This window comes from Anomaloglossus baeobatrachus, chromosome 4, assembly GCF_048569485.1.
Source record: "Anomaloglossus baeobatrachus isolate aAnoBae1 chromosome 4, aAnoBae1.hap1, whole genome shotgun sequence".
In the NCBI taxonomy this organism is placed as follows: domain Eukaryota; kingdom Metazoa; phylum Chordata; class Amphibia; order Anura; family Aromobatidae; genus Anomaloglossus; species Anomaloglossus baeobatrachus.
Window position 1 is genome coordinate 160,883,884 of NC_134356.1, and position 14,973 is coordinate 160,898,856.

A 14,973-nucleotide genomic window follows, 5' to 3' on the forward strand; every position below is an offset into this window, starting at 1 on the left:
AAACTTTTGCACACTCACACTTCTGGACCTCGAGAGCGTCATGGGCTATGTTTTGAGGGGAAATTTTAACCCAGCGCTTTACAGTTATTCATGAACAAACCTGCCTCCATTAAAGCGAATGGAGCTGGGAGCCACAGTGCAGCCAGAACTTCAGAAGAATGCGCAGCCACGCCCTTAAATGGAATGTTGACGTGTCACAATGCAGCCAGGGAAAGAGACAGACAGAGACAGGGAAAGAGGCAGACACAGACAGGGTAAGAAACAGACATAGATAGGGTAAGAGACAGACACCAAGAGACAGACACAGACAAAGAGACAGACTGACAGGGAAGGAGACAGACAGGGAAAGAGAGGGAAAGAGAGAGACAGGATAAGAGACAGACACAGACAGGTAAAGAGACAGACACAGACAAAGAAACAGAGACAGACACAGGGAAACTGACAGGGAAAGAGAGGTAAAGAGACAGACAGGGAAAGAGAGGGAAAGAGAGAGACAGGTTAAGAGACAGACACAGCCAGATAAAGAGACAGACACAGACAAAGAGACAGAGACAGACACAGGGAAACAGACAAACAGGGAAAGAGAGGGAAAGAGACAGACAGGGTAAGAGACAGATAAAGACAGGTAAAGAGACAGACAAAGAGATAGACACAGGGAAAGAGACAGAGGGAAAGAAACAGACAGGGAAAGAGAGGGAAAGAGACAGACAGGGAAAGAGAGGGAAAGAGAGGGACAGAGACAGACAGGGAAAGAAACAGACAGCGAAAGTGACAGAGATAGATAAACACAGGGAAAGAGATAGATAGACAGACAGGGAAATAGATTGAGACAGACAGAGTAAGAGACAGAGACAGTCAGAGACAGACAGGGAAAGAGACAGACAGACAAAGAGATAGAGAGACAGAGAGATATATACAGTGGGGGAGACAGACAGAGAATGAGAGAGAAACAGAGAGACAGTTACTATCCCGGGTAGCGGATATTGTGTGCAGAATACATTTTTGTTAACACATTCTATTTTGTTAACAACAGTTATTAACCCGGGCAAAGCCGGGTAGTACAGCTAGTATATATATATATATATATATATATATATATATATATATATATATATATATAAAAGTGAAATAAACAAAAAAAGTAAGTTTGTTACAGTACACCAGTGAATAATGTTCAAAAACATGTGATCCAAGGGGGTATAGAAAAAAAAATACTGTATCACTAAAAATGTCACTTTTTCCTGCAAATAATGCAGCCACCAAATAATTTTTTTTATGTGTGGCCCTTATACTCAGCCAAGTTTCAGACCCCTGGTATATACAGTTTGAGCTCCCACACAGCCCCTCTATATACATTGAGCACCAACATAGCTCCTCCATATACAGTAAGAGCCAACACACAGCCTTCTAAATACAGCATGAGCACACACATAGCCTCTGAAATACAGCATGAGCGCTCTCAAAGCCTCCTATATACATTGAGTGCCACGTAGCCTCAAATATGTTGAGACCCACATAGCCTCCTATGTACTTTGAGTCCAACATAGTCTTCTATATACTTTGAGCCCCATATAGCCTTCTATATACTTTGAGTCCCACATAGCCTCTTATATACAGTTGAAACCAGAGGTTTACATACACTATCTAAAAAGACACATATGCATGGTTCTCTCACTATCTGACATGAAATCAAAATAAACCTTTCCTGTTTTAGGTCAATTAGGATTACCAACATTATTTATACTTACCAAATGAGAATGTTTTAGGCATTTTTATTACTTTCTGCAAAGTCAAAAGTTTACATACACTAAGAGTGCTGTGCCTTTAAACAATATGGGACAGCCCACATGTCATGTTTTGGAAGCTACTGATAGGTGTATTGGCAACATCTGAGTTAACTAAAGAAATACCTGTGGTTTGTATTTTAATGCACACCTGAAACACACTGCTGCTTTGCGTAGCATCATAGGAAAGTCAAAAGAAATCAGCCAAGATCTCAGGAAGAGAATTGTGGACTTGCACAAGTCTTTTTCATCCTTGGTTGCAATTTCCACATACCTTAAGGTGCCTCATTCATCTGTACAAACAATTATATGCAAGTACAACCAATATGGGAATGTCCAGCCATCAAACCACTCAGGAAAAAGACAGGTTCTGTGTACTAGAGATGAACGTGCTTTGGTTAGACATGTGCATATCAACCCAAGAACAAAAGCAAAAGACCTTGTGAAGATGCTGGCGGAAGCTTGTAAGTTTGTTGTCATTATCCACAGTGAAATGAGCACTGTATCAATATGGGCTGAAAGGCCACTCTCCCTGGAAGAAGCCACTATTCCAAAAGAAACAAAAAAAAGCTAGATTAATGTTTGCAAATGCACACAGGAGCAAAGACCTTAATTTTTGGACATGTACTGTGGTCTGACGAAACTAAAATTGAACTGTTTGGTCATAATGACCATAGTTACGTTTGGAGGAAAAAGGGAGAAGCTTTGAAGCCTAAGAACCCTATCCCAACTGTGAAACACAGGTGTGGCAGCATCATGTTGTGGGGTTGTTTTGCTGCGAGAGGGGCTGGTGCACTTCACAAAATAGATGGTATCATGAGGAAAGAAAATTATGTTTCAATACTGAAGCAACATCTCAAAACATTAGCCAGGAACTTAAAGCTTTGGCGGAAATGGGTCTTTCAAATGGACAGTGACGCAGTATACTGCCAAACTAGTTACAAGGTGGCTTAAAGGGAACCTGTCAGGTGCAATATGCACCCAGACCCACGAGCAGTCCAGGGTACATATTGCTAATCCCTGCCTAACCATCCCTGTATACCCTAGCATAGATAAAGAGATCTTTAGAAAAAGTACTTCTAAAGATCTTTTACCGTATGCTAATGAGCGAGGGCACTAGCCCCCTGGGCGTTAGTTCCCCGGCCAGTCACCCGCATTAGCATGGTAGTACGTCCCTGTGGGCATACAGCTAACATGCTAATGAATACGCAGCATCACAGGATGATCTCAGATAGACACGCAGCCATGGGAGGCACTATAGATGAAATGCCCAGCTCAGTGAAAAGGGGCCCTCACCCTATTTGTGTGACCCAGTCACTCTCTGCCCTTATTCAGATTGAGGTCTGTTTTGACACATGGTAAGGTTTTAGTACAAGAGAGCGTTAGATACCATCCCGATTTGGGTACACCTTGTCGCGGTGGGTTGACGTTATGCTTTTTTTAACAAAAATATTGTTGACGACGTACCATATTCATATGCACTATGCTTATATTTAGTTATAGCGGGGAATACATTCATATTATTTTCATCAAAGGCAGGTGCGAGCAAGGCGACCTACAAACATGGCTCAGTTTAACCAGTTCTGTCAGGAGGAATGGGCCCAAATTCCTACCAACTATTGTGAGAAGCTTGTGGAAGGATATCCAAAATTTTTGACCCAAGTCATACAGTTTATGTGCAATGGTACCAAATACTAATGAAATGTATGTAAACTTTTGAATTTGCAGAAAGTAATAAAAATGCCTTAAAACATTATTTCTCTCTCATTATTCTGGCATTTGGCAAATACGAGTATAAATAATTTTGGTTCCTAATTGACCTAAAAGGGGAAAGGTTTATTCTGATTTCACGTCAGATAGTGAGAACAAAATGCATATGTGTCTTTTTAGATAGTGTATGTACACTTCTGATTTCAACTGTATGTGCAAATCCAGGTGGTTGGTAAACCATTCACGACCTATGACGTTCTAGTACGTCATTTTTTTAGGTGACTTACCTACCAATGATATACCAGTACGTCATGACGGGGTTCCTGTGCTGTACCCCCAAAATTGCCGCCAGGTCACCAACTGATCTTACAGCTGGGACCCGATTCTCACTGCCAGAAGCGGTCTCCACATTGCTTCAAGCAGATTAACCCCATAAATGCTGCAATCCATGTAATTGCAGCATTCAGGAAGCAGAGAGAGGAATCTCTTGCCTCTCCCTGTTGATCAGGTCCCTGTAATGCGATGATGGGTACGTGATCGCTACCATGGTAACACTAGGTCGTGACCATGACGTCCCCGGGTTACTAAACTACGGATTGCCTCACAGACCATGCCGGATGCATAGTGTATGAGGCGAAATGTCAGAGCTTCTGCTGTGGCTCTGACACTTACAGCACACTGCAGTGATCAAGCAATGCAGTGGGTTATATCAGAGATCATATCACTAAAACTTAGTGACCCAAAAAGGGACTAAGTAAAAAACTTAAAAGTTTTAAAAATTGATAAAAATATTTTTTAAAAAACCTAAAAATAAAGAGAAAAAAAATATTCCAATAAATATGTACATTTATGTAAAAAAAACCCTTCAGTGAACATGGTAAAAGAAATAAATAGAAAAGATAGCAAAACAGTCTTTTTATCATACAGTTGACTAGAGTTGAGCGATGTTCGAGGTTCGCCAATTTCATGTTCGAGTGATTTTGGGGGGTGCTCAAGATCAAACTCAAACTCGAGCTTTTTGCTAAAAGCTCAACAGTTCGAGTTAGGTTCGATCACCATAAACGTGGCTTTTCACAGTAAGGCTATGTGCACATGTTGCTATCTGCATGCGTCCTGCATCCCCAGCACAATCCCTCTCTCTTTCCTACTCACCGATCACGGGCGCCTCGCTGCACGGCTGTCACAAATCTGCGGTGTCTTTTCCTATTTAGAAAATGGCTGCCACTTCATTAGTCAGTTAGTTATTCCGTGCTTTCCCCGCCCACCGGTGCCCATGATTGCTGCATGATCGTGCAGTAAAATAAATAAATAAATAATAATAAAAAAAAAAAATGCGGTTCCCCCCATATTTGATACCAGCCAGGATAAAGCCGCACGGCTGGAGGATGGTATTGTCAGGATGGGGAGCGCCATGTTATCGGGAGCCCACCACCCTAACAATATCACCCAGCAGCTGGCCCGGAATTGCCGCATCCATTAGATGTAACAGTCCCGGGACTCTACCCAGCTCATCCCGAATTGCCCTGGTACGGTGGCAATCGAGGTAATAATGAGTTACTCATGCCAGGCGTCTCCCCGAGATACCGTCCATGATTAAACTGAAAGTGAAAGTAAATAAACACACACAGCGAAAAATCCTTTATTTGGAATAAAAGACAAAAAAACACCCTGTTTCACCCCTTTATTAACCCCCAAATACCCCTCCAGGTCCGATGTAATCCACACGACACTGTCAGCTCTGCTCCCTGAAGATGCAGCAGCACCGTAGAACACCATCGCGCTGTATCAGCTCCACATAGCAATGAAGTGAATTGCGCAGTCAGCAGAGACTTCAGCAATGCAGACTTCAAGATTACCAAATGTGCCTATCTTTATCAATGGAGAAATTTCCAACTTATCAAACTATTTTGAGGGTCATCAAATATCAGAAATTCCAAATAATTCAAAAGACCCAAATTCTCATGAAACATTAAATTCTTTATTATTTTATTAGACAAACACACAAGAAAAATATTAAAAAGATGGATAATGATATAAAAATATCCTGGGTTCAACAAGTGTTAATCTCTCTTTTTTTTAATATTGTACATGATAAATTCACACAGGTTCATCACACAAACACAATTTTTTGAACACATTTTTTGTACATATGTGTGAGGCAAATCCCGGGATATGAAGATGAATTATGACTCCAGTCATAATCCCTCATCACTCCCTGGCAGTGCCCCCTCCCTTCTTGTTCTCAGTGTTCCACTTACACCTCCATGGCCATGTCCTGTGATATGGAAATGAGGTGGTGTGGGAACAATGGACACAGGATGACTCCCTGCCGTCACCCTGTAACAAGAGTTGTATCTCATTAGCAAGGCTATGGAAATAGCCAGACAGAACGACTCCAGTAAAAAATGGTTCATATCTCGCAAGCCATATTTCCGATAAATATGGCAACCATAAAAATGGTGTCTCCGCATGTGGACGATGCCGGCACACCCTTTTTATGGGAGCAGGACATTGGGAAATGCCCCAGGCGTGATATCAGCCAATGGGGAACTGGCAGACAGGTCATGAGTCCCCTCGTTCTGTAGCTAAATTCATAACTGTCACAATGAGAGCATTGGCGTCCGCCTACGACGCTCCCAGGCAAAGTTATGGCCCATATTCCATGTTGGGATATTGTCCATAACTCAAGCCAGGGGTGGAGCAGTGCTCCCTGTGAGGTCACTAAGGTAGGAGGGGACCTGGATTGGCCCAGGTTGATAACCCTACTTCGGCCATTTTCCAGTGGTCTTTTCGCTGGGGGCACGTGTAGGAAACATCTGTGGGAAGGATCCTAGAAACCTGGCCTACAGCGCCCCCCTGTGGCCAGACGCAACAAGGTAACTGCTGGAACTGTGTATGCCTGTTTGTAACCCATGCTTTGATTGTAACTGTACTCTGACATATGTATATTCTGTAGATTCCCTATTGTATATATTGTAGTTCTAGTGTGCTTTAGGCTGATTAAATTATATAATTAATCTTGGGCTGTTCTGTTATCTCGATCTTGAATCCCACGTCTGTGTGTTCGGCTAATAGTTACCGTAAATCGGTTGGTGGCAGCGAATTGTGCCAAGGATTATTGTGGGGAGGCCAGTGAGATTCGGGGAGATTTTATATATTCCGCCCGCGGAGGTCGGGGGAATATATACCCTACTCTCACCGGGGACCCTTCAATAATCGGCATAAGTAGTATAGCGGCCTCCTTGCTTATTGTCGGGCAATTCCATAATTGGCCTGACTATAAGAGGGGCGCTAGAGAGCGCATCACGTGCTCTGTCTGTCGGTCGGGAGGTATAAAGGAGGGGTGACCCCCACTTGTTACCCCCCGATTGTGTCGTACTGGTAGCCAGCGCGGGGGATTTCTGAGTGACCCCCCCGGTGGTTTGTGACATATTGGTGGCATAGCGGTGGGATCGAGATAATAGTGTGTGTGAGTGTGAGACCCATACTCCCAGACACTAAAGACTGCCTGCAGCAGCTGTGGCTGCTGGGGTCTTCAGACTAGCTCAACACTAGAGTGTCAGAGTGCAGATACTGTAAGGTGTGTGGAGGCATCAGGTGTCAGTTCTGTGTCAGTGACCAAAAGTCTGCAAGAATGGCTGATGGCACCAGGAGCAGAGCTATGCAACTGGCCAATGCTAAGGCAGGAGCCGAAGAGAGGGAGGACGGTGCTGTGGACAGCAATGAGGAGGTTGCCCACGAGTCCTCCAGGAGCTCGACGCCAGAAAACCGTTCTGCCGAGGACATTGCGCAACCTGGCACTGCTGGACAAGATGAGGAGGAGCTCACCCAAGGTTCCTCAACGAGCCAGATGCCAGCCCTCCGCTCTGAAAGGGACAGTGAATCGCCTAGCTCTGCAGCGTGCCGCAGATCACCACGTGCCATTCCACCGAGCCTGGGAGGCTCGGATAGCCTTCTTCAAATGGCTATGGCCCTTCTCCAGGCTGGAGACCAGAAGGGCTACAAGGAACTCCTGGCAGAGCGCAGGGCAGAGCGGCAGGCAGCGCGTGACGCTGAGGCTGCGGAGCGGCACGCAGAGCGTGAGGCTGCGGAGCGAGAGCGGCAGGCAGCGCGTGAAGAGCGAGAGCGACAGGCAGACCGTGACTACCAGCTGCAGCTAGCTCAGCTCCGGCCCTCATCAGCCACATGTGACCTTCGAGACACCAAACTTCCAAAGGTCCGTGTTGAGGACTTCCCAGTGCTGGAGAAGGATGGAGACTTGGACTCTTTCTTGACTGCTTTTGAACGGACTTGCTTGCAGCACCATCTGGACAAGGACCAGTGGGCCAAATACCTGACCCCCCGTTTAAGGGGTAAGGCCCTGGATATCCTTGGGGACTTGCCTGCTGAGGCAGATCAGGGCTACGACACCATCAAGCGGGCCCTGATCCAACAGTACAACCTCACTCCAGAGTCCTACCGCAAGAAGTTCCGGAGCCTACAGAAGGGACCAAAGGACTCCTGGGCTGACCACCGGCGGGCACTTGCCCGAGCTGCCGACCACTGGACCCAAGGCCTGCAGCTTTCCACCGGACCGGAGATCCTGGACTTGTTCATCACGGAGCAACTCTTGTGGAACTGCCCTGAGGATCTCCGCCAGTTCATCCGAGACCAGAAGCCAAAGGGGTCCACGGCTACAGCTGCCCTTGCCGATGACTACACCAACAACCGGGCCCCTGAGGCCAGGAGAGCGGCCACCAGCAGCACCTGGAGAGGGGGTAAGATGAATTCTGCGACTGCCCCACCTGCCCCTAGACTGCAGGGGGTGTCCCCCTCAACTCCCCTCTCCAGGCCCGTGGCGGAACCAAGACGGTGCCACCAGTGCAACCTACCTGGACACTTCAAGGCCATGTGCCCTCAGCGTCCCAAGGCCCCGGCTCCGTCCCCGTCCCAAGGGCCGCCCAAGGTGTATTGTGTGGGTGGGGGTGGTGGTAGGTCCCTGGACAGCTTCCAACCTGTCACCGTCGGCCGGTCTGTGACCATAGGACTGCGAGACAGCGCCTCGGAGGTGACTCTGGTGCGGCCTGAGACGGTGTCCCCCCAAGACTTGATCCCTGGAAAAACCCTCGCTGTCTCCGGGATTGGAGGCACTGACCCGGCGCTGCCTGTTGCTGACATTTATGTGGACTGGGGCGCAGGGCGAGGGGTGAGGGAGGTGGGGGTAACTGATCGGATCCCTGCAAACGTGCTACTTGGGACAGATTTGGGGCAGATAACCTCCCAGTTTGGGCCCCAACCAAGGGCTGAACCTTCAGCCCGTACTGACATGACTCCTAACAATGTTAATGTGTTATCTATGAATGATGTAAGGGAGGAGGGAGTGAACTCTGATATTTCTGCTTGCATAGACACCATAGACACACGCTCAGCTGCAGCTGTGACAGGGGAGGGGGTCAGAGAAAGGTGTGACAATGCCTCTACAAGTAACCAGCCTGTGAGCTGGGATCTGTTGCCCTCTGCAGGGATAAGCAGAGAGCAGGGTGCTGCAGGGGGAGGACCAGTGTGTGGGGTGGGGGCTACCACAGCAAATGTGGGGTCCCCAGAGATTTCACAGCGGGGTTCTGTTGCTGCAGGAGGGGAACAGGCAGGTGAGATTGGGGCCGGTCCAGGAGCGGAAGTGCTCCCAGGTAAGATCTCGGTGCATGGTTCCCCCACAACCGGGGTGTCAGGAAGCCAGGTAGGTCTGCCTGAACCGGCGACTTGGTCAGGAACGGAGGAGGAGCAGGCACGACCCACGGTCGCAGCGGCTGTGGCCGCTGTCACCCGCAGTGGGAGTGCTGGAAGCCAAGGGGCCTCCCGGAGGTCCGATAGCTCTTCCCCTTCTGACCAAGTGGCAGCCGAGTCAGGTGGAGGCCAGAACACAGGTCCCGGGGTACTGACTGAAGATGTGACAGTCTCGTCGATTCTGGCCACATCTAGTCAGGGGTTTCAGGCAGCGTTAGAAGCTGACGACAGCCTGAAAGCTCTTAAGGAGCAGGCGGCACAGCCTCCCTCGGACTCGGACCCGGAGCGAGTGGTCTGGGACCAAGGACGGCTGTACCGGGCCACGGTCCAGCAGGGTTCACCGGAGGCGTGGCCCAGGGACCGACAGTTGGTGGTACCCTATCCGTTCCGGACGGAGTTGTTGCGGATCGCACATGAGATTCCGATGGCCGGACACCTAGGGATCGCTAAGACCAAGGCCAGGTTAAACCAGCATTTCTACTGGCCAAAAATGGGGGCCGATGTGGCTGCCTACTGCCGTTCGTGTGAAACCTGTCAGAGAGTGGGGAAGGCGGGGCCACACCCCAAAGCCCCACTAGTATCTCTGCCAATCATCGATGAGCCTTTCAGGAGGGTGGCTGTGGATCTGGTCGGCCCGCTGGCCATCCCCAGCAGCTCCGGGAAACGCTTCATACTGACGGTAGTGGACTATGCCACCCGGTACCCAGAAGCAGTGGCCTTGTCGTCCATTCGGGCTGACAAGGTGGCCACCGCATTGCTGGAGATTTTCTCCCGAGTGGGTTTTCCCCAGGAAATGCTCACTGACCGGGGGACCCAATTCATGTCCCAGCTGATGGAGGCCCTCTGTAAGCAAGTCCAGGTGCGACATCTGGTGGCCAGCCCGTACCATCCACAGACTAATGGCCTGTGCGAGCGGTTTAATGGCACCTTAAAGCAGATGCTTAAGATGTTGGTCGACTCCCATGGGCGTGACTGGGAGCGGTATCTCCCACACCTGTTATTTGCTTACCGGGAGGTTCCACAGGCCTCAACAGGATTCTCACCGTTTGAGCTCCTGTACGGGCGACGTGTGCGGGGCCCCCTGGCTCTGGTGAAAGAGGCTTGGGAAGGGGATTTGGCCACCCCTGGAGTGTCGGTTATCGAGTATGTCATGCGCTTCCGGGACAAAATGCAGGCCTTGACGCAACTGGTACACGACAATATGGCTCAAGCCCAGGCCGATCAGAAGCGTTGGTACGACCAGAACGCTTGTGAGAGGACCTACCAAGTGGGTCAAAAGGTGTGGGTACTGGTCCCCGTACCACAGGACAAGCTTCAGGCAGCCTGGGAAGGCCCATACCTCGTGTACCAGCAGCTCAACCCTGTAACGTACCTGGTCACCCTGGACCCTGCCCGTGGAAGGCGGAAGCCCTTCCATGTGAACATGATGAAGGCACATCATGAGCGGGAGGCATGTGCGCTCCCCGTGTGCAACCTGCCCGAGGAGGGAGAAGCGGAAACCCTCTTGGATATGCTAGCCCAGGTTAGGGCAGGCGGATCCATTGAGGATGTGGAGGTTGGCCACCAGCTCTTGGAAGACCAACGGTCCCAGCTGTGGGCCACCCTCCTCCCCTTCCGGGGGTTGTTTACCAACCAGCCCGGAAGGACTGACTTGGCTGTCCATCACGTGGACACTGGGGATCATCCCCCGATCCGGCGTTCAGCATATCGGGTCTCCCTGGAGGTGCAGCAACACATGCGCCAGGAGATTGACGAGATGCTGAAGCTGGGGGTGATCCAGGCATCCAACAGCGCTTGGGCCTCGCCTGTAGTCCTCGTCCCTAAGAAGGACCGAACCACTCGGTTCTGCGTGGACTACAGGGGGCTCAATGCGGTCACGGTCGCCGATGCGTACCCAATGCCACGCATCGATGACCTGCTCGATCAGTTGGCCGGGGCTCAGTACCTGACCATCATGGATCTGAGCCGGGGATATTGGCAGATCCCCCTGACTCGCAAGGCCAGGGAACGCTCTGCCTTTATTACCCCATTTGGACTGTACGAGTCCACGGTGATGCCATTCGGGATGAGGAATGCCCCTGCCACTTTCCAGCGGATGGTCAACACCCTGCTCAAGGGACTTGAAGGGTACGCGGCCGCGTACCTGGATGACATTGCCGTCTTCAGTCCCACCTGGGAGGACCACCTAGAGCATCTAGCACAGGTGCTCAGGCGGATCCACCGGGCAGGTTTGACCATCAAGCCGGGAAAGTGTCAGCTGGCCATGAGCGAGGTCCAGTACCTCGGTCACCGGGTAGGTGGGAGAACACTGAAGCCCGAGCCTGAGAAAGTGGAAGCCATCGCATCCTGGCCCACCCCCAGGACCAAGAAGCAGGTGATGTCCTTCTTGGGGACCGCTGGGTACTATAGGAGGTTTGTTCCATGCTATAGTAGCCTGGCAAAGCCCCTGACGGACCTCACCAAGAAGAAGCTGCCCTCTGCAGTCGATTGGACAATGGACTGCGAGACAGCCTTCCGGGCCCTAAAGGACGCCCTGTCCAGCCCGCCCGTGCTACAGGCAGCCGACTTCACGCGGCCGTTTGTAGTACAGACCGACGCCAGTGACTTCGGCCTCGGTGCGGTGCTCAGCCAGGTGGACTCTGCGAGCCAAGAGCACCCAGTCTTGTACCTGAGCAGGAAGCTGTTACCAAGGGAAGTTGCCTATTCCACGATGGAGAAGGAGTGCCTGGCCATAGTGTGGGCCCTGCAGCGTCTGCAACCCTATCTATACGGGCGCCACTTCATCGTGGAGACGGACCACAATCCCCTCAGCTGGTTGCACACCGTCTCTGGGACGAATGGGCGATTGTTGCGATGGAGCCTTGCGCTCCAGCAATACAACTTCACCATTCGCCACAAAAGGGGCCGTGACCACGGTAACGCAGACGGGCTGTCCCGACAAGGAGAGGTCGCGGACGGGCGCACGGGGGAACACCGGAGTGTGCTGCCCCCTAGCGCCCTCAAAAGGGGGGAGGTGTGAGGCAAATCCCGGGATATGAAGATGAATTATGACTCCAGTCATAATCCCTCATCACTCCCTGGCAGTGCCCCCTCCCTTCTTGTTCTCAGTGTTCCACTTACACCTCCATGGCCATGTCCTGTGATATGGAAATGAGGTGGTGTGGGAACAATGGACACAGGATGACTCCCTGCCGTCACCCTGTAACAAGAGTTGTATCTCATTAGCAAGGCTATGGAAATAGCCAGACAGAACGACTCCAGTAAAAAATGGTTCATATCTCGCAAGCCATATTTCCGATAAATATGGCAACCATAAAAATGGTGTCTCCGCATGTGGACGATGCCGGCACACCCTTTTTATGGGAGCAGGACATTGGGAAATGCCCCAGGCGTGATATCAGCCAATGGGGAACTGGCAGACAGGTCATGAGTCCCCTCGTTCTGTAGCTAAATTCATAACTGTCACAATGAGAGCATTGGCGTCCGCCTACGACGCTCCCAGGCAAAGTTATGGCCCATATTCCATGTTGGGATATTGTCCATAACTCAAGCCAGGGGTGGAGCAGTGCTCCCTGTGAGGTCACTAAGGTAGGAGGGGACCTGGATTGGCCCAGGTTGATAACCCTACTTCGGCCATTTTCCAGTGGTCTTTTCGCTGGGGGCACGTGTAGGAAACATCTGTGGGAAGGATCCTAGAAACCTGGCCTACAGCGCCCCCCTGTGGCCAGACGCAACAAGGTAACTGCTGGAACTGTGTATGCCTGTTTGTAACCCATGCTTTGATTGTAACTGTACTCTGACATATGTATATTCTGTAGATTCCCTATTGTATATATTGTAGTTCTAGTGTGCTTTAGGCTGATTAAATTATATAATTAATCTTGGGCTGTTCTGTTATCTCGATCTTGAATCCCACGTCTGTGTGTTCGGCTAATAGTTACCGTAAATCGGTTGGTGGCAGCGAATTGTGCCAAGGATTATTGTGGGGAGGCCAGTGAGATTCGGGGAGATTTTATATATTCCGCCCGCGGAGGTCGGGGGAATATATACCCTACTCTCACCGGGGACCCTTCAATAATCGGCATAAGTAGTATAGCGGCCTCCTTGCTTATTGTCGGGCAATTCCATAATTGGCCTGACTATAAGAGGGGCGCTAGAGAGCGCATCACGTGCTCTGTCTGTCGGTCGGGAGGTATAAAGGAGGGGTGACCCCCACTTGTTACCCCCCGATTGTGTCATACTGGTAGCCAGCGCGGGGGATTTCTGAGTGACCCCCCCGGTGGTTTGTGACAATATGTTTTTGTGAAGTTGGTCTCTTGTAAAAGTATTCAACCCCTAATCCGTCCGCATCGAGGTCAATTATAATATATAATTTGTGATCTATAGGAAAGTGCTAGTGCATTAGCGTACAGCTAAAAATAAATAAACAATTTGAGAGACCAAAGATACATGAGATGAATGAGGGGTTGAATAGTTTTGTTTAGGGGTAGAAATAATCTACTTATTCCAATAAATCTATGCAGAGTTATTATCTCCAAGGAAAGCCATAAAAAAATTGCATCAGAAAAAATTCTCTATAAACACGTTGTCACATGAATTGCTGAAAACAAATGCCCAATATACCAATGTATCTACTATATGTTAAGAGTTAATAGAGCAAAATTCAATCTGTTCTATGATTAACAGGAATAATATCACATCAGCATGTTACCAGGCAGGCCACATAACATCATAAAGACTGGTGTCTTTAGAGCAATACTTCTCAAGCAGGTATATTAAGGGTTAACAGAGCAAGATTAAATCTTGTTGCAGGAGTTAGATTACATCAGCGTGAAGACCTATATTTATGCTTTGGTTCATCACTGCTCTGTAGGACCTGTTTGACAAAATGTTGATTTAATCCTTGTACCTGCTTGAGAAGTATTGCTGTGATCACATCAGTATATATGGCTTAATGGATGGCTTGTCTAGTAAGAAACCCAGGAGCCCCCTTAACGATCGTTTCATCTCTTCCTCAGAAGGGGTTTTCATCAATGGAGTCAGTAGCTCAGTGGATAGAGCGCTCGCCTCAGAAGCATTAGGTTGCGAACTCTGGTCCCATTAAAGAATTTATTTATTTATTTTTTTTAATTTTTAATTATTAGATATTTATAATTATAATTTAATTTAATTATGCACTGAGGGGAGGAGCCGGACATCAGCTGTGAGCCGTGGGGCACATCTCTAAAATCGGAGCAGTTCACGGAATGAGGCTGCATTGCTCTCTCCTCTCTCTCTTCTCTCTCTTCTCTTTCTCTCTTCTCTCCCTCTCTCTCCTCTCTCTCCTCTCTCTCTTCACTCTCTTCTCTCTCTCTCTCCCCCTCTCTCTCTCCCTCTCTCTGTTTCTCTATCTCTCTTTTTCTCTCTCTCTTTCTCTCTCTTTCTCTCTCTTTCTCTCTCTCTTTTTCTCTCTTTCTCTCTCCTCTCTCTCCTCTCTCTCTTTCTCTCTTTTTCTCTCTCTTTTTCTCAGTCTCTCTTTTTCTCTTTTTCCCTCGCTCTCTCTCTCCTCTCTCTCTCTCTCCTCTCTCTCTCTTTTCTCTCCTCTCTCTCTTCTCTCTCTCCTCTCTCTCTCTGTTCTCTCCTCTCTCTCTTCTCTCTCCCTCCTCTCTCTCTCCTCTCTCTTTTCTCTCTCTTTTTTCTCTCTCTTTTTTCTCTCTCTTTTTTCTCTCTCTTTTCT

At 49.1% G+C, this 14,973-nt stretch overlaps 1 protein-coding gene across 1 annotated transcript in view; it reads left to right on the forward strand.

Moving 5' to 3' along the window:
- NME5 (NME/NM23 family member 5) overlaps window positions 1-14,973 on the forward strand; it is a 293,847-nt gene that overhangs the window by 131,046 nt on the left and 147,828 nt on the right. The gene's annotated exons all lie outside the window — the stretch shown is intronic.